At 42.4% G+C, this 15,924-nt stretch overlaps 1 long non-coding RNA gene across 1 annotated transcript; it reads right to left on the bottom strand.

The window, feature by feature from the left end:
• Window positions 1-12,178: 12,178 nt before the first annotated feature.
• LOC111946908 (uncharacterized) lies at window positions 12,179-15,505 on the bottom strand. Its single transcript, XR_002872717.2, has 4 exons — window positions 15,365-15,505; window positions 13,990-14,075; window positions 12,425-12,535; window positions 12,179-12,316 (listed from the first exon to the last, which is right to left on the bottom strand). It is a non-coding gene; the product is annotated as an uncharacterized LOC111946908 (long non-coding RNA).
• Window positions 15,506-15,924: the final 419 nt, after the last annotated feature.

The following is a 15,924-nucleotide window of genomic DNA, read 5'->3' as shown; positions in this document are numbered from 1 at the left end:
TCATTAGCTGCGTTTACATTTGCAAAAGTAATCGGAAAGAACGCCTGATCGGAAGAAAAATGCGTCATGTAAACACGCCGTTCGGAATAGTCTGCCCCAATCAGACTCGTTCGGATTAAAAAAAAATTCCGATCGAGATAGGTGGGTTATACCGATCGTTTATCCGATCGTTTTTCATGTAAACGGTTCATTCCGATCGTGCTCTGGTTTACGTCATGCATAGATAGACGGATGTTTCGCTGAGAGAAAGCTTTGGAGCTCATACGGGACCGACCAGCTGCTCTGCGGAGGCCCCGTGAAAAGCGCCGCTCCGCTCTCGCCCCGCTCTCGCCCCGCATGGGTCTTCACCTCTCTTGCACCCTCACGAGGGAGATGCGGGGGACGAGTGCTTCGTGCCTACTGACGTCTTGACCCGGCACCCAAGCTCTGCGTTCAGGTGCCAGTGGACCGAGTGAACCTCTCTGAACAGAGCAGCCGGATTTATTAATATGTGTTTGAGGGGAGGGTGCTTTGTTACGTGTGCGTTTTGTTGTTTTGTTATGTGTGAGAATTCGGACTGCGAGCCGACCCGCCGCTCTAGCTTAGCGGCTGCCGGCTTCAGGAGACCCGTGTGTGTCCAAGCAGAGCTCGGACCTCCGGCACACACAGCGGCTTTGGGGCGGTGCGCAAACTTTTCAAAGCAGAAATGTTGCTAGGTCCTTAGAAACTGTTCAAACAATCACGTGGATTTGTGTTTCCAGTTGTGCCCCGACAAAATGAAGGCTGATGTTATAACCACACATTTACGTGCAGCCAAGATGCAGATTGCAGCTTTCCCACATGGTCCTGGATTTTGTGTCCCGTTAGCCTGTGTTTATAGCCTCTCCTAACACTGGGTTCTTCCAGCTCCGTTCTTCCGCAAAAAAGCACTGAACACACGGATTAAAAATAAAACGATGAGCGAACAGGCGCTTCATAATATTCATTACATTAATAAAAGCACGTTTGGAAGATCGTCTCGTATGTTACCGAGCTGCTGCATAAAAAGTATGTGGCAGCTGTTTGTTTACAACGGGACTCATTTCCGCTTACGGTCTTTTCAACACTACTGCGCATGCCCAAATGATTTATTCCGACCGAAAGTGTGACCCATGTAAACGTTTGTTCTAATCGGAAAAAGGTTTTCTGTGCCCATGTGCACGGGTGAATTTTAACCCGACCACTGATCCGATCAAGATATTCTGCCCATGTAGCCGCGGCTATTGACTGTTTATGCAGAACTGAACAAAGCGGCGGTCACGACACGCATAGAGAATGCCTTACCTCTAACTCCAGTGAAATTAAGCCAATTCAGGTGCCATGTTTCCGCGATACAGACGTTGCCATGTTATAAGAGAATGGTGGTGATATTAACTAAAGTGGAAAACCTTTACGCCCCTTTACTTATGCCCAATGTGCCAAACAGAAACGTGAACTATCACCTGTGCAGAGAGTGTTAAGAGTGTGGATACGTGTCTGTTTTTTTAATAGAGTGGTTTACTTCTGGGTGTGTCATCATGGGCTCAAACACAGTTTTGTCCACATTTCCTTACTACTTAGTAGGGTTGTGCCGTCCATCGTGATGGGTGACTGACATCACGATGGAGAGACACCATCGTGATGCCACGCCCCCGCCACGTTGCAAGACGACACCATAAGCCGCGGTTATATAAGCAAAATATATTGATCAGATCAATGGTCGGATTAGAGTCCAACCGTGTAGATGGGCCCAGAAAACATTTTTCAGATTATAACAAATGCTCCCATGGGTCACACTTTTCGGTCGGAATAAATCATTCGCACATGCGCAGTAGGGTTTAAAATTAGTTCCACTGAGCAGCTACATAGATATCTGGCAGCTCGGTAATATACGAGATGATCTTCTAAACGTGCTTTTATTAATGTTACGGTTATTATGAAGCGCCTGTTCACTCATCATTTTAATTTTAATCCGTGTGGTCAGTGCTTTTTCTGTTGAAGCACGGAGCCGGAAAGAAGCCAGGATTAGCAGTATGCTAACACGGGCTAACAACATTAGCTTTGGATGAACATAAATCCATGCTGGAAATGCCTCAATCTGCATCCTGGTTGCACGTAAATATGTGGGACAAACATCAGCCTTTATTTTGTCGGGACTCGACTGGAAACACAAATCCACGTGGTTGTTTGAACGGTTTCTAAAGACTTAGCGACATTTCTGCTTTGAAGCTTACTCACCGCCCCAAAGCCGCTGTGTGTGCTGGCCGTCTGAGCTCTGCTCGGACACACACTTTTACCGGAAGACCCGGTTCTCCTGAGTTCGGTAGCTCGTTCACCCAGAGCTGCGGGACGGATCACATTCCTAAGTCTCCCACACATAACAAAGCATCCTCCCTTCCCCTCAAACACAAAGCTGTAAATCCGTCTGCTCTGCTCAGAGAGACGGTCGCCCGCTGGACACTGGACTGTCCTGCACTAGTCTTTGATGGTGAGGGATTAGGGAGGGAGTTAGGACACATCCACTACGACAGGTGGCAGCAGGCAAATGGGGGTTGGGGCTTGGCTTTCCAGTGTTCAGTATCACCGCTCGTTTTAAGTGCAGGAGCGGACTACGTCTTTTCTATTTTGTTTGTTATTTTTTTGTTAAAGTCACTTCCCTCAGTTTTTACTGGATCATCGCGGATGAGTCATTAGTTGGGAAATAAAATAAATAAAGTAATAAAGTAAAACAACGAATAATAATTATATAATAATGAAAAATTATCCCCCCCTCCCCGGACGATACCATCGTCCATCCCGATGGTTGACTGCAAACATCCTCAACTGCCAATTTAAGGGACATCGCCCAACCCTACTACTTAGTGCACTGTATTGGGTGTTTGCAATGTTTTTTGCAAACACTCGAATCTACAATTCCAAAGTGTGTCCTGAAGATTTCCCAGAATTCTCTGTGAAGAACTTGGGTACATCCCACTAGGTTGGCAAACAAAGACCACAATGCATTGTGTTTAAACGATTAGTCATAAAAAAATGTATTTAAATGTATTTTTAAAATGAATTATCCAAGTTTTCATCATCAGAACGCAAAGGGATCATACATAGTCTTTGTAAAAAGGTTCATATAGGCCGTGTCCGAATTCCCACACTAATCCCTTACCACTAAAAAAAATATAGAGCGGGATTATCTAGTGCCCTGGATTTAAAAAGTAATTTGGACATTATACTCCCAATTTTTTTTAAAATGGCAAATATTATCAATTTCACAAAATGAAAATCTCATTGATATGAACGCTTTGCAACGATTACATTTTATTTAAAAAAATACATTTAAATACATTTTTTGGCAAGAATTGTTCAAACGCAATGCATTGTGGTCTGTATTCGCCGATCTAGTGAGCATCGATGCACACTGGTTTTTCGCAAAGGCTTTTGGGGAATTTCCAGTTCGCTCGATTTTGGAATTGTAGATTCGGACAGCACTACAAAATGGCGAACGCACTATACAGCGCACACTATGTAGTGCGTAGTGAAGGAATTCAGACACAACCATTTATTAAGTTTCTACTTCCACAAATGGGTGATGTAAAATTGATAAATTGATTCAAAAATCTTTCCTAATGTAGCATAACTTTGCACATGTTTTTAACTTTTGATACTTGATGAAATCTTTGCAATGAAAATTCCTGAAACAGTGTTGTGTCTATTTTACTGATATAGTATTATGTTTTAACATAATTTGCATATATTTCAGATGCTGCATTTGCCATGTTGATTTCTAAAATAGTTATTTTTGACGTAGTACTTAAGTAATTCATCTTTGTCATGTGCTTTATTGATACCTTATGATTATTAATTCTGTCTGATAAAACCTAGGAACCGGATATTGATAAATCATGTAATAAAATGGTTATAGTATAACGGGGTGGGATTATATAAGTTCGCTTCCTTCCACTCCCTTTCAAGCAATATTTATTAATTATGTCTAATTATCCTAAGTTTGATTAGTTACCGTATGAATGTATAACTGATGATTATATTGTTTTTGTGTATTATTTCTATTTGATTGCTTGAAATAAACCATTTCAAATCAAAAAAAAAAATTCAAATCAAATCAAATGTTCATGTTTGGCATTAAACCCAAAAATAGTTGCGAACATGCGTCCAAATGAAGTTAAAATCCTGGACACTGGACTGTCCTGCACTAGTCTTTGATGGTGAGGGATTAGGGAGGGAGTTAGGACACATCCACTACGACAGGTGGCAGCAGGCAAATGGGGGTTGGGAGCTTGCCTTTCCAGTGTTCAGTATCAAAACTGGCTGGTGGGAAATGAACTCATCTGTTTGGTCGAGACTGATGTTTGGAAATCAAACAGCTTGAAAAACCAGGTGAGAATCCAATCATGGTTTTTACACTGTCGGATTTCAGGCATAGAATTTAGGGGTAAAACAATGAATGAATAGTATTCCCAGGATCCAACTAGATCCATCTGTCTGAGGCCAGTTGTGAATCCGATCGGCCTATACCACTAAAAAAAATGAAATAAATTGGTCATACTGATATTGGAAAATACAATTTGGATTGATGTAAGGTAGGCTTATAAAATGTAAAAAGACCAAGTACCATCTCAGCGGACAACACACACATGATGCAGCAGAAATGGACCAGTCCAATGTGAGAAAACACTATCAGAATTTAGCAAAGTTATGTGACCACACAGAGTCACGAAAGAATGCCTTTGGAAGTTAACCAAACAGGAACCAGTGGAGAATCAAATCAAAAGGAGAAAGTGGGGATGGCTCGGACACACGCTCCGAAAACCACAAAACAGTATCACTCGCCAAGCGCTAAAGTGGAACCCACAAGGCAATAGAAATCCAGGACGGCCCAAAACAACATGGCAGAGAACAACGGCGGCGGAAGCCAAATCTCTTGGATTATCATGGGGCCAGTTAGAAACCGCGGCCCAGGACAGGAGAGGCTGGAGAGACCTAGTAGACGCCCTATGCCCCGACAGGGGTGAAGAGGATTAAATAAAATAAAAAAATGTGACCACACAGTGTGCTAGAATGTTCTATGAATGTTTCCTTTGGATTCTTTGGATGCAGGAAAACAACAGTGAGCTGAACTTTTGGAAAGTAGTGTAAGGATTCAGTGGTTTTGTTCTTGGTCATGTTTTTGGTTTTCTTTGTCAGTCACTCCACCTTCAGGTTCATGATCCACAGCTGTCTTCAGTTCAGTTAATTACCCTCCGCCTATTTAAATGTCTTGGTTTCTGTTCTTGTCAGGTCAACTGCTCTGTTGTGTCACAGTTTTGTTTCTCCTCATATTTCTGTCATGTTTCAGTTTGCCTATTAAATGTTTTAGTTCCTGTCACCAAGCTTGGTCTCCTGCATTTGGGTCCTCCACCACCAGTTCGTGACAAGTAGAATGTGAATGGATTTGACATTCATTCTTGTTTCCTTGTTCATTTGTTCACATATTTAATTTACACTTGATTATCTTGCAAAACAAACAAGGAATCTGGAAAACTTCACTGGTCAGTACCAGGTTTTTCTCTCTGAGTCACACTGGTTGAAGTTTGGATAAAAATGTTCTGGATCTTTTTTAGGTCAGTGAATCGTTGTAAATGAACCAAAATCGATTATGAATCGCATTGTCAACCACAAATCGTAATATGAATCGGGTAAATCGTTACAGTCCTAATAGAATCAGATTGAAAGAACGGTGGTTTTTACTGAACCACTGAATTAAGCACCTCCCCTCCCTCCTCCATCTACTATTCTGTCCACAGCTCCTGCAGTGCTGATCTGTCCCCCAGGCAGTTCTTCTGCATGATTTATTGTCATCCTGGTTGCTCTGCACACTCTGTCCCCCCCAGCTCTCCTGATGGCTGGAGGAAGCAGAGCTCCTCCGTGGGACATCATCCGCACCGAGGCGGTGAGGCAGCTGCAGACAGACTTTCCATCTTTAACAGTGAAAATGCTGTGTGTTAACGTCATCTTTATTCAGAACTCTTGAATGTGTAATTAGGAGTGGACCCCAGGAAGAATAGCCTTTACATCGGTTAAGACTAATGGGGATACTGGTATAAACAAATGCAGAACATGAGCTGAGCTCCATCTGAAGCTGCCGTGTCCTCCTCACTCAGGAACCAAACCACGGCAGATGTGACAAGTGAATGTTGTCATGAATTCAAAGAGCTCTGCAGCTGCACCGCTGACTGAAGGGAGATTTCTTTTGCTGGTAGTAGAAAATGGCAAAAAAAAAAAGAACAGAGAGACTGTCTGTATTAGTATCTGTGTCAGTTTCTATGATCACTGACAGTGGGGCTAAAACCCAGCGAGCTTTGGTCAGGAGAGGTGTCAAACAGAGTTCAGGAGATCAGAACTGCAGGTGACCCTTCAGAATGGACTCATGGAGCAGAGATCCTGCATCCATGCAGGGATCTGGTTACTGCATCCATACGGTGATGGTCAGAGGGGCCGTAGGTGCGAACTGGCAGACACGCCTCTGTCAGTCTGCCCCAGGGCAGCTGTGGCTACAACAGTAGCTTACCATCACCAAGTATGAATGAGGAGTGAATGAATAATGGACACAATGTAAGCGCTTTGAGTGACTTGAAAAGCGCAGATAAATCCAATGCATTATTATTATTACACAGGGATATGCTTCCTGCATCCAGGTAGGGATCTAATTCCTGCAATCATACAGAGATCTGCTTCCTGCATCTATGCAGGGATATGCATCTATGTATGGATCTGGTTCCTGCACCCATGTATGGATCTGGTTCCTGCACCCATGCAGAGATCTGGTTCCTGCATCCATGTAGGGATCTGGTTCCTGCATTAACCCTTATGTGGTGTTCGGGTCTGTGGGACCCGTTTTCATTTTTTATCAAAAGAAAAATGATACAATTAATCAATTTTTCAAACTCAGACTCACTGGCCTTGGCTCATTTTCTGTGAAGAACATATATCAGAATACATTTTTAATGACCACACACCGTATACCCCCCCAACACATTTCTATTACATATAAGATGTTCGGGTCCACTGGACCCGGGGCTAATAGAAGTGTGGAAATTGATGTTTTATGTACTTACACTCTGTCCTCCACCTGTCTGGGCCTGCTGTGTGAGTGTGGGTGTGTGTAGGTGTGTGTGTGTGTGTGTGACCAGTGAGAAAGAGAGAGTGGCAGAGAGAGAAAGTTTCACTGTAAATGTGAGTTCTGTTTCTGCACCTGCGGTTCCCGCGCAAGGTTGCAACATTGTTAGAATAATTCAAAAATCAACTCTGTTTGCTCTCGCTCTCCCGCACATTTGACATTTAACCATTTGACTTTCTTGCGGGAATCTTTAATATCTTGCTCTTTATCTGCTACAAATTGGAGGCGGGACACGTTAAATATAGCTTTGCCAGTGTGGTTTCTTATCACAACTGATCAAAATGGCCAAAAGACTTTCTGCGCAGAGGGCCCTGGAATGGATTTTAGAAGAGAGAGACGTTTTTGATGATGATGTAGAGGGAGACGATTCAGAAGAGGAGGTTTCAGAATTAGAGGATCACATTTCTGAAAATTCAGAGTCTGACAGTGACTCTGAAGAAGATGATTAGATTGGGGTGGCCGTGGAGCAGCGGTCGGGTGGTTGACCCATGATCGTAAGATTGCAGGTTCAATTCCCGCCTTGCACGCCCATGAGTCGAAGTGTCCTTGGGCAAGACACTGAACCCCACCTTACCTCTGGTGGTAGGCAGGCGCCTGTGTTCAGCAGCGGAGCCGCCACCAGTGTCTGAATGTGTGAGTGAATGTGTGTGTCACTGGGTGAATGGGTCTGTGACTGTAAAGCCCAAGGCGCTATATAAGTATACGCCATTTACCATTTAGATTGAGCATCAACCAGTTCCAAAACGAAGCCATCAGCACCCAGCCACAGGACCAGGCCGTCAGCAGCCAGGACCATGTGTTGTATAGGCTAGTGGCTAGAAGGCCATGTGTTCAATGGGGCTGATGTGTTGTCTTGACTAATAGGTTTACTCTATGTGTTCAGCTTGTGTTGTGCAGCTGAATGGGTTCAGTTTCTGTGTTCAAATAAATAAAAGTCAGTAGTTTTGAAAACCCCTGCTTCACTTGAAAATTTGTTTCCACTCATATCTTGATTTTAATTGATTTTCTTTATCACGTTTTAAATGAGTTATGAATGTGATCTAACAAAGGTAAAGGGCAAATATTAACCAAATATACTGATTGTAAATGGATGAGGTAAACATCTGTCGAGTATTTTAACATCAAAGTGTTTGATTGTGAGGCATTAAAAACCACAACATGCAACAGGTCCACCAGACCCACGAACACTGGCTGATTAACAACAATATGAACACCACACAAGGGTTAAAGCAGAGATCTGCTTCCGGCATCCATGTAGGGATCTAGTTCCTGCATTCATGCAGAGATCTGCTTCCTGCCTCCATGTAGGGATCTGGTTCCTGCATTCATGCAGAGATCTGCTTCCTGCATCCATGTAGGGAACTAGTTCCTGCATTCATGCAGGGGTCTGGTTCCTGCAACCATACAGGGATCTGGTTCCTGCATCCATGAAGGGATCTGCTTCCTGCATCCATGTAGGGATCTAGTTCCTGCATTAATGCAGGGATCTGGTTCCTGCATCCATACAGGGATCTGCTTCCTGCATCCATGCAGGGATATGCATCCATGTAGGGATCTGGTCCCTGCATCCATGCAGGGATCTAGTTCCTGCATCCATTAAAGGGATCTGGTTCCTGCATCCATGAAGGGATCTGCTTCCTGCATCCAGGTAGGGATCTAATTCCTGCATTCATGCAGGGATCTTCTTCCTACATTCATACAGGGATCTGCTTCCTGCATCCATGCAGAGATCTGCTTCCTGCATTCATGCAGGGATCTGCTTCCTGCATCCATGCAGGGATCTAGTTCCTGCATCAATGCAGAGATTTGCTTCCTACATCCATGTAGGGATCTAGTTCCTGCATTCATGCAAAGATGTGCTTCCTGCATCCATGTAGGGATGTAGGTCCTGCATTCATGCAGAGATATGCTTCCTGCATCCATGTAGGGATCTAGTCCCTGCATTCATGCAGAGATGTGCTTCCTGCATCCTTGCAGGGATATGCATGCATGTAAGGATCTGGTTTCTGCATTCATGCAGAATTCTGGTTCTTGCATTCATGCAGAGATCTGCTTCCTGCATCCATGTAGGGATCTAGTTCCTGCATTCATGCAGAAATCTGGTTCCTGCATTCATGCAGAGATCTGCTTCCTGCATCCATGCAGGGATATGAATCCATGTAGGGATCTGGTTCCTGCATCCATGCAGGGATATGAATCCATGTAGGGATCTGGTTCCTGCATCCATGCAGGGATATGAATCCATGTAGGGATTTGGTTCTTGCATTCATGCAGAGATCTGGTTCCTGCATTCATGCAGAGAGCCGCTTCCTATGGAGTTATTTCAGTCTCAATAATCAGAAATGCACACAACCGGTTTTACAAATACACACGCTCCGATTCACAAATGTCATTTTATGCAAACGTGAAAAATAAATTCGGAAATACACACCCTGTGTTTCACAAACACACACATTGTGTTTCACAAATGCACACTAAATGTTTTACAAATGCACAATAAGTGTTTCTCACAAATGTGCACACTGTTTTTCACAAAAACATTTTAGAAATTCACAATAAATGTATCAGAAATGCACAGTAGGTGCTTCACAAACGTGATTTTTAGGTACACATGTGATGTGAACTCACAGATCATTCGAATTGCAGACTGTGCATTCAAAATCCCGTTCTCGTTAGTGAATCTCTCCGTGTGTGTGAGAGATTTTTCTACGGTGAATATTGAGACTCATCTGACGGAGCGGGTCGACTAATCTCACCATTGGCTAGTGAATCTGTCAATCAAACTCATCGGCAAAGCAGGCGGGTTCGCTTTTAGCCAATCGAATGGCCCCTTACACTTTCTCTACGCTTTCTGCAGGTGTCAAAAGCCCCGCCCATGTTTGATTCTGTACCAGTCGGTCGTTAGCGTGTTAGCTTTAGCATGGCTTGTCGGTTTATTTGCCTTCGGTTGTCAAAAGTTACTGGCTTGCGCAACTTTTCAGTGGACCTGGGAGCAAGGCAACAGTGGTTGAATGCAGTTGACATAGAATCCATCGAACTGTGTACTGGTCATGAGATTTACAATGAACGTTTCACTCGGGATCGTTTGTACGTTATTCTCTTAGCTTTCATGCTAGCGTCATTTCAAGACTCAGACACGGTTCCCTTCGGTCTTGATCATCTGAAGGTGGAGGAGAAAAATCTTTAACTTCCACAGTAGGTTCTGTGGAGAAACTGGCATCACTTTGCTCCGTACCACGCAGTGGGACTACATTACCTCAAGTTCATCTCACTGTCAATCACAGATACCCAATACACCTCCCCTGCTCAGCCCGAGGTCACTTTGCCAGACCTTAATTTTATTTTTTTAATAACTCAAATGTCATTGATTTTATATTGTAACCATATACATATACACCTCTTGGCCAGGTCACCCTTGCAAAAAAGATCCTCATCTCTCTGGGTTTTATAGCTGGTTAAATACTACACAACAAAAGATGGTCATAGAACAACAAAGTGCAAACATTCACCCTTTATTGCAGAGTAAAATTCAGTGAAAACATGGACAGATTAAAACATCAAAATTTAAGCAAATGTGGGATCTCTACTGATTTGAATTTTATTTAAACTGGAACTAATTTTCATAACTTCCTTACATACAATTAAGTCCCTTGAACAATACAGCAGTATTGATTTGAACTCTGTCTTGCTCCCCTCAGTCTTTCTTCTTCTGTATGTAATTATGTCGCCTAAATTAAGTTCTAAACAAACGGGACAGTAAAGATGTAGGTCCACTCCCAAACGGTCTGAATTAAACAATGGGTTGATGTCGTCTTGCAGTTCCAACATTTGTGGACCCAAAAGGGGACTGTCCCATACCGGGACATTGATCCCAGGATGAGGTTCAGCCATGGATCCACTCTCCTCCCATTCAATCTCTGGAACCAGCATACCCTGACAAAAAAAAAGATACTGTTTATGAACAGCACTGTTTTTTTTTAATGTTTTAGATTATGTAGGAACAGAGACCCACTAATAATGACTTATATTGTTTCTAGCAGGCAGACCTCATATCTCCATAACTGTTTTTAATTTGCAAATAAGTGAACCTTAACAAAGTAGTGAGATTAGTACAGCTGATGGCTCATAATGCCATGCATTGTGATGCATTTTGAACTTGCAGATGTGCTATTCTTCCTACTTGATTTAAAAAACCAAACAATTTAGGGAAATAGTTTGCACCACACAACAATAAGACTTTTCATTCATTTTTGATGAAAATTCCTTGTAGTCATTGTGATTTCATCATACTGTTCTTGATACTTTCCACTTTAGTCGAACTGCACACAAATCAGTTGTCCAGTACAGTGAGATTAAATAAAGCAGGGTTTTTCAACCAGTGTGTGTGCCGCGGCAATCTAGTGTGCCGTGGGAGATGGTCAAGTGTGCCGTGGGGAATTGCCCTACTTCACTGATCTAAAAACATTTCCCATCTCCAGGAAATCAGCTCTTCATGCAAACAGGCACTGATAAAAACACTGAGTAGTTAGGAATATGAAAGATCTTAAAATGACTTTTTCTTTGTGTTTATTTAATTCTATAAAATACATTTTGATAAGGTTGACGGTACCGCGATTTAGCTGCAGCTATAACCGTGTAAGGAAAAGTCCCGCCCCTTTAACTGTCTCCGCCAATCATTCTTGAAGGCTTAATCACATGTCATCAGTCTGACCAATCAGAAGTGGTTAAAGTCTTCACTTCCTTGTTCTTAATTCTGCTGATAAAGTCGCTCAGTTATAACAAAAATACCAGCTAAAGCTCGTCTTTAGCGGTGTAACTTTCCACAGAGTCCGGTGTCAGACCGTGGAACAAGTGAACAAAGGTTGAAAAACACTGAAATAAAGCACTTACCCGGGGATCAGAAACAGGGTTCTGGGTCAAGCCCAACTGCCACAGCTGATTTGGTGTCATGCTTTGCTCCGTCCTGATTGGATGGCTGTCCCACGCGTCACTAAAGACATCCAAACTGGCCTGAATGCGTGGTAGGAAAATATAGTGGCAGCAGAATACGTGATGTGACTGATATTGAGCAAGTCTTGGTCCTCAGGAGAGTGCAGGATGTTGTAATATAAACCAGTAACAGTCATGAAGACATCACACCAGAGGGGCTCAATCCTGTATTTGGAAAAAAGCAAAAAGAAATATTATATTGTCAGATTTATTTTTAATACATCATTCACTTTTATGCATATATTAAAGCGTCTAAAACTAGGTTCAACTCACCGTTGATTGTGTGTACACTTTTGCTGCAATGAAGCTGTTTGTGTCAGTTCTACGTATGTGAGCATCAACTCAGCTATGCCCACATTTTCTCCTCCGTGATCTCCTCTCACCCTGACAATAACATGAAAATCATGTCTCAAACACATAATTACAAATGCATCGCCAATACGGTACACATCAATTTAAAATGTAATGTTCTTATGTATAATGCCAATAAGTAGAATTTCTAGGTTAGATAAATTGCAGGAGTGGGTTACATGTATCACTGGGGAAAAAATTGAGGTGAGAGAGACTGTTAAGGGGGGGGGGGGGGGGGTAAAATGTTATTCATGAGGGGAAAGAGTTTTAGAGTTGCCTTTGTTATTTTTGTACAAATAACCAAGTGCTTATACTAGGGTTGTGCCGATGGACGATATCATCGTCCATCGTGATGGGTGACTGACATCCCGATGGAGAGACAGCATCGTGATGCCACGCCCCCGCCACGTTGCGCGTCGACACCATAAGCCGCGGTTACATGTACAAAATATCTTGATGGGATCAATGGTCAGATTAGAATCCAACCGTGTACATGGGCCCAGAAAAATGTTTTCAGAATATAAAAACGTTCACTAAGGTCACACTTTCCGTAGGAATAAATCATTCGCACATGCGCAGTAGGGTTTGAAAAACGGAAGGATATAAACTCCGCCGAGCGGCTTTTTTTTTTCAAACTTTATTGTATGTAACAATTCAATACAAAACATTGTTAAACAGCGCCGAGCGGCTATATACATTGACATGTCAGCTCGGTAAAATACGAGATGATCTTCTAAACGTGCTTTTAATAATGTTACGGTTATTATGAAACACCTGTTCGCTCATCATTTGAATTTTAATCCGTGTGGTCAGTGCTTTTTCTGAACGAAGCCAGGATTAGCAGTATGCTAACACGGGCTAACAACATTAGCTTTGGGTGGTGCTGCTTTCTGGCTGCACGTAAACATGTAAGAATAACATCAGCCTTTATTTAGTCGGGACACGACTGGAAACACAAATCCGCGTGATTGTTTGAATGTTTTCTAAGGACTGAGCGACATTTCTGCTTTGAAGCTCAAACCGCTGTGTGTGCTGACGATCCGAGCTGTGCACAGACACACACTTTTAGACCCGGTTCTGAGTTCGGTTGCTTGTACCCCTAGAGCTGCGGGACGGATCGCAGTCTTAAATGTCCCACACATACCGCTCATGTACCCCCCCCCCTTCCCATCAAACACAAAGCGGACTACTTCTTTTCTATTTTGTTTGTTACTTTTTTTGTTAAAGTCACTTCCCTCAGTTTATACTGGATCATCGCGGATTAGTCATCTGTTGGGAAATTAAAACAAAAAAGCAAAAAAACGAATAGCAGTTATATAAGAACGAAAAATGTAAAAATACCCCCCTTCCCCCCCCGACGATGTCATCGTCCATCCCGATGGTTGACAGCAAACATCGTCAACGGCCAATTTAAGGGACATCGCCCAACCCTAGCTTATACTGCCTGATATGTGAATAAAAGATTTCTTTATGAATAACATGAATACCTCAGAGGTTATCCATACACGTTCACAGCGTCACTGAAGAAGGCCAAGTCTGCACAGTTGTTGTCTGCCATCTTCAGGTACAAGATCTATGGAATACAAGTACAAATACTTTCAACTGACAGATATTTACAGGGGCAAAAATGCTAAATTCCCAATTGATAGGTAAAACAGTAATACAATAGGATGATAAAATATGAAATAGAATAGAATAGAAAGGTATTTAGGATGTCACGCTTCAGCAATTCCTAAAGAATAAATAAAAACACAACAAACATGGATTAGATCATTTAGCTGTCTGAGATTAAATTACATAATTTTCAAATATTAGAAAGGGGAATTTTTTAAAACACTCTTGCTATGATAACTTGAGCTTGTAGTAAAGAACAGCTTTAAAAAAATATCAGAGACAAGACACTGATCACAGGAAGCCTGTGTGTAATACTTACAGTAACTTCTACTCAAATCACTGTTGATAGCATATTTCTCCCATCCACCCTTTCTGTGACTACTTATCGACTACAAAACAGCCTAAAAACATAATGTTTGGGATTCTTGTCATTACGTCATTGGAAGTAAAGATACGGGGATTTTAGTGGCTGTCACTCTGACACAATCTCACAGGGCTTTTCAGCACAATACGGGTTCTAACGTTAGAAACTTAATGAGGCTTCTTTCATTCAACAGTGGATTCACGTCTGTTATATTTAAAAAATGCCCTTTTCATGAATGTCATATGAATTAACTTTGTTGCACATATCCACCCCGTCTTAAAGTCTGGGTTGTGAAAAGACTGTGTCTAACTTTAACCCGGATCGCCGCGTTTACATAAAGGCAGCACACGGAACAGCTAACTTACTAGCTAGTTAGCATAGCATCAGTGTTTAAACAAATCCCCGTCTCCAAATCAATACTTTTTATTAAACTTTCTGTGCTGCTGTAAATCCGGCATGTTTTCCCCTTAGTTCCTTATGAATCATGTTAAAAACCTACAGATTGGCTGTATATCTAGCTTGAACCGACGCGCTAGCTAAACTTCCCTCACACTCACAGGGCAGGCAGACACAATTTGAGTCGAAAGCCGGCTAGTTTCGAGGCCCCTGGTTGGTTGTAGTTACTCGTGTTGTGTGAAGAGCTGGTATGCCAAGTATAAAACTTGACAAAACCATCATAAGTCCTCCCCCGCTTTCATAAAAAAATATGACCGCACAGGCTAAGCTAAGCTAATTTGCGGTGGGGGTACTCTGCAAACGACTCGTCTGAAGTGTTCATAAAGCATTCACACATGTCACTTGGCTAAGGAGACCGCTTCAACTTAGTATTCAATAACATTACAGGACGTACAACGAGGGAATGATCAAATAAATGCATTACTTACGGGCTGAGACTGATCCCGTTCAGAAGACCTCTCCGCCATGTTTGCCGCCCGCGTCCTTTCAACTGCTGTGCTGAACAGCTCCCTCCCTCGTCACTTTGAAAGTGAGGAGTGTAAGGGGCCATTCGATTGGCTAAAAGCGAACCCGCCTGCTTTGCCGATGAGTTTGATTGACAGATTCACTAGCCAATGGTGAGATTAGTCGACCCGCTCCGTCAGATGAGTCTCAATATTCACCGTAGAAAAATCTCTCACACACACGGAGAGATTCACTAACGAGAACGGGATTTTGAATGCACATTCTGCAATTCGAATGATCTGTGAGTTCACATCACATGTGTACCTAAAAATCACGTTTGTGAAGCACCTACTGTGCATTTCTGATACATTTATTGTGAATTTCTAAAATGTTTTTGTGAAAAACAGTGTGCACATTTGTGAGAAACACTTATTGTGCATTTGTAAAACATTTAGTGTGCATTTGTGAAACACAATGTGTGTGTTTGTGAAACACAGGGTGTGTATTTCCGAATTTATTTTTCACGTTTGCATAAAATGACATT

The sequence above is a fragment of the Oryzias latipes genome, chromosome 23, assembly GCF_053564925.1.
Source record: "Oryzias latipes strain Hd-rR chromosome 23, Olatipes_Hd-rR_3.1".
Classification (NCBI taxonomy): Eukaryota; Metazoa; Chordata; class Actinopteri; order Beloniformes; family Adrianichthyidae; genus Oryzias; species Oryzias latipes.
This window is presented reverse-complemented; position numbering and strand designations above follow the sequence as displayed.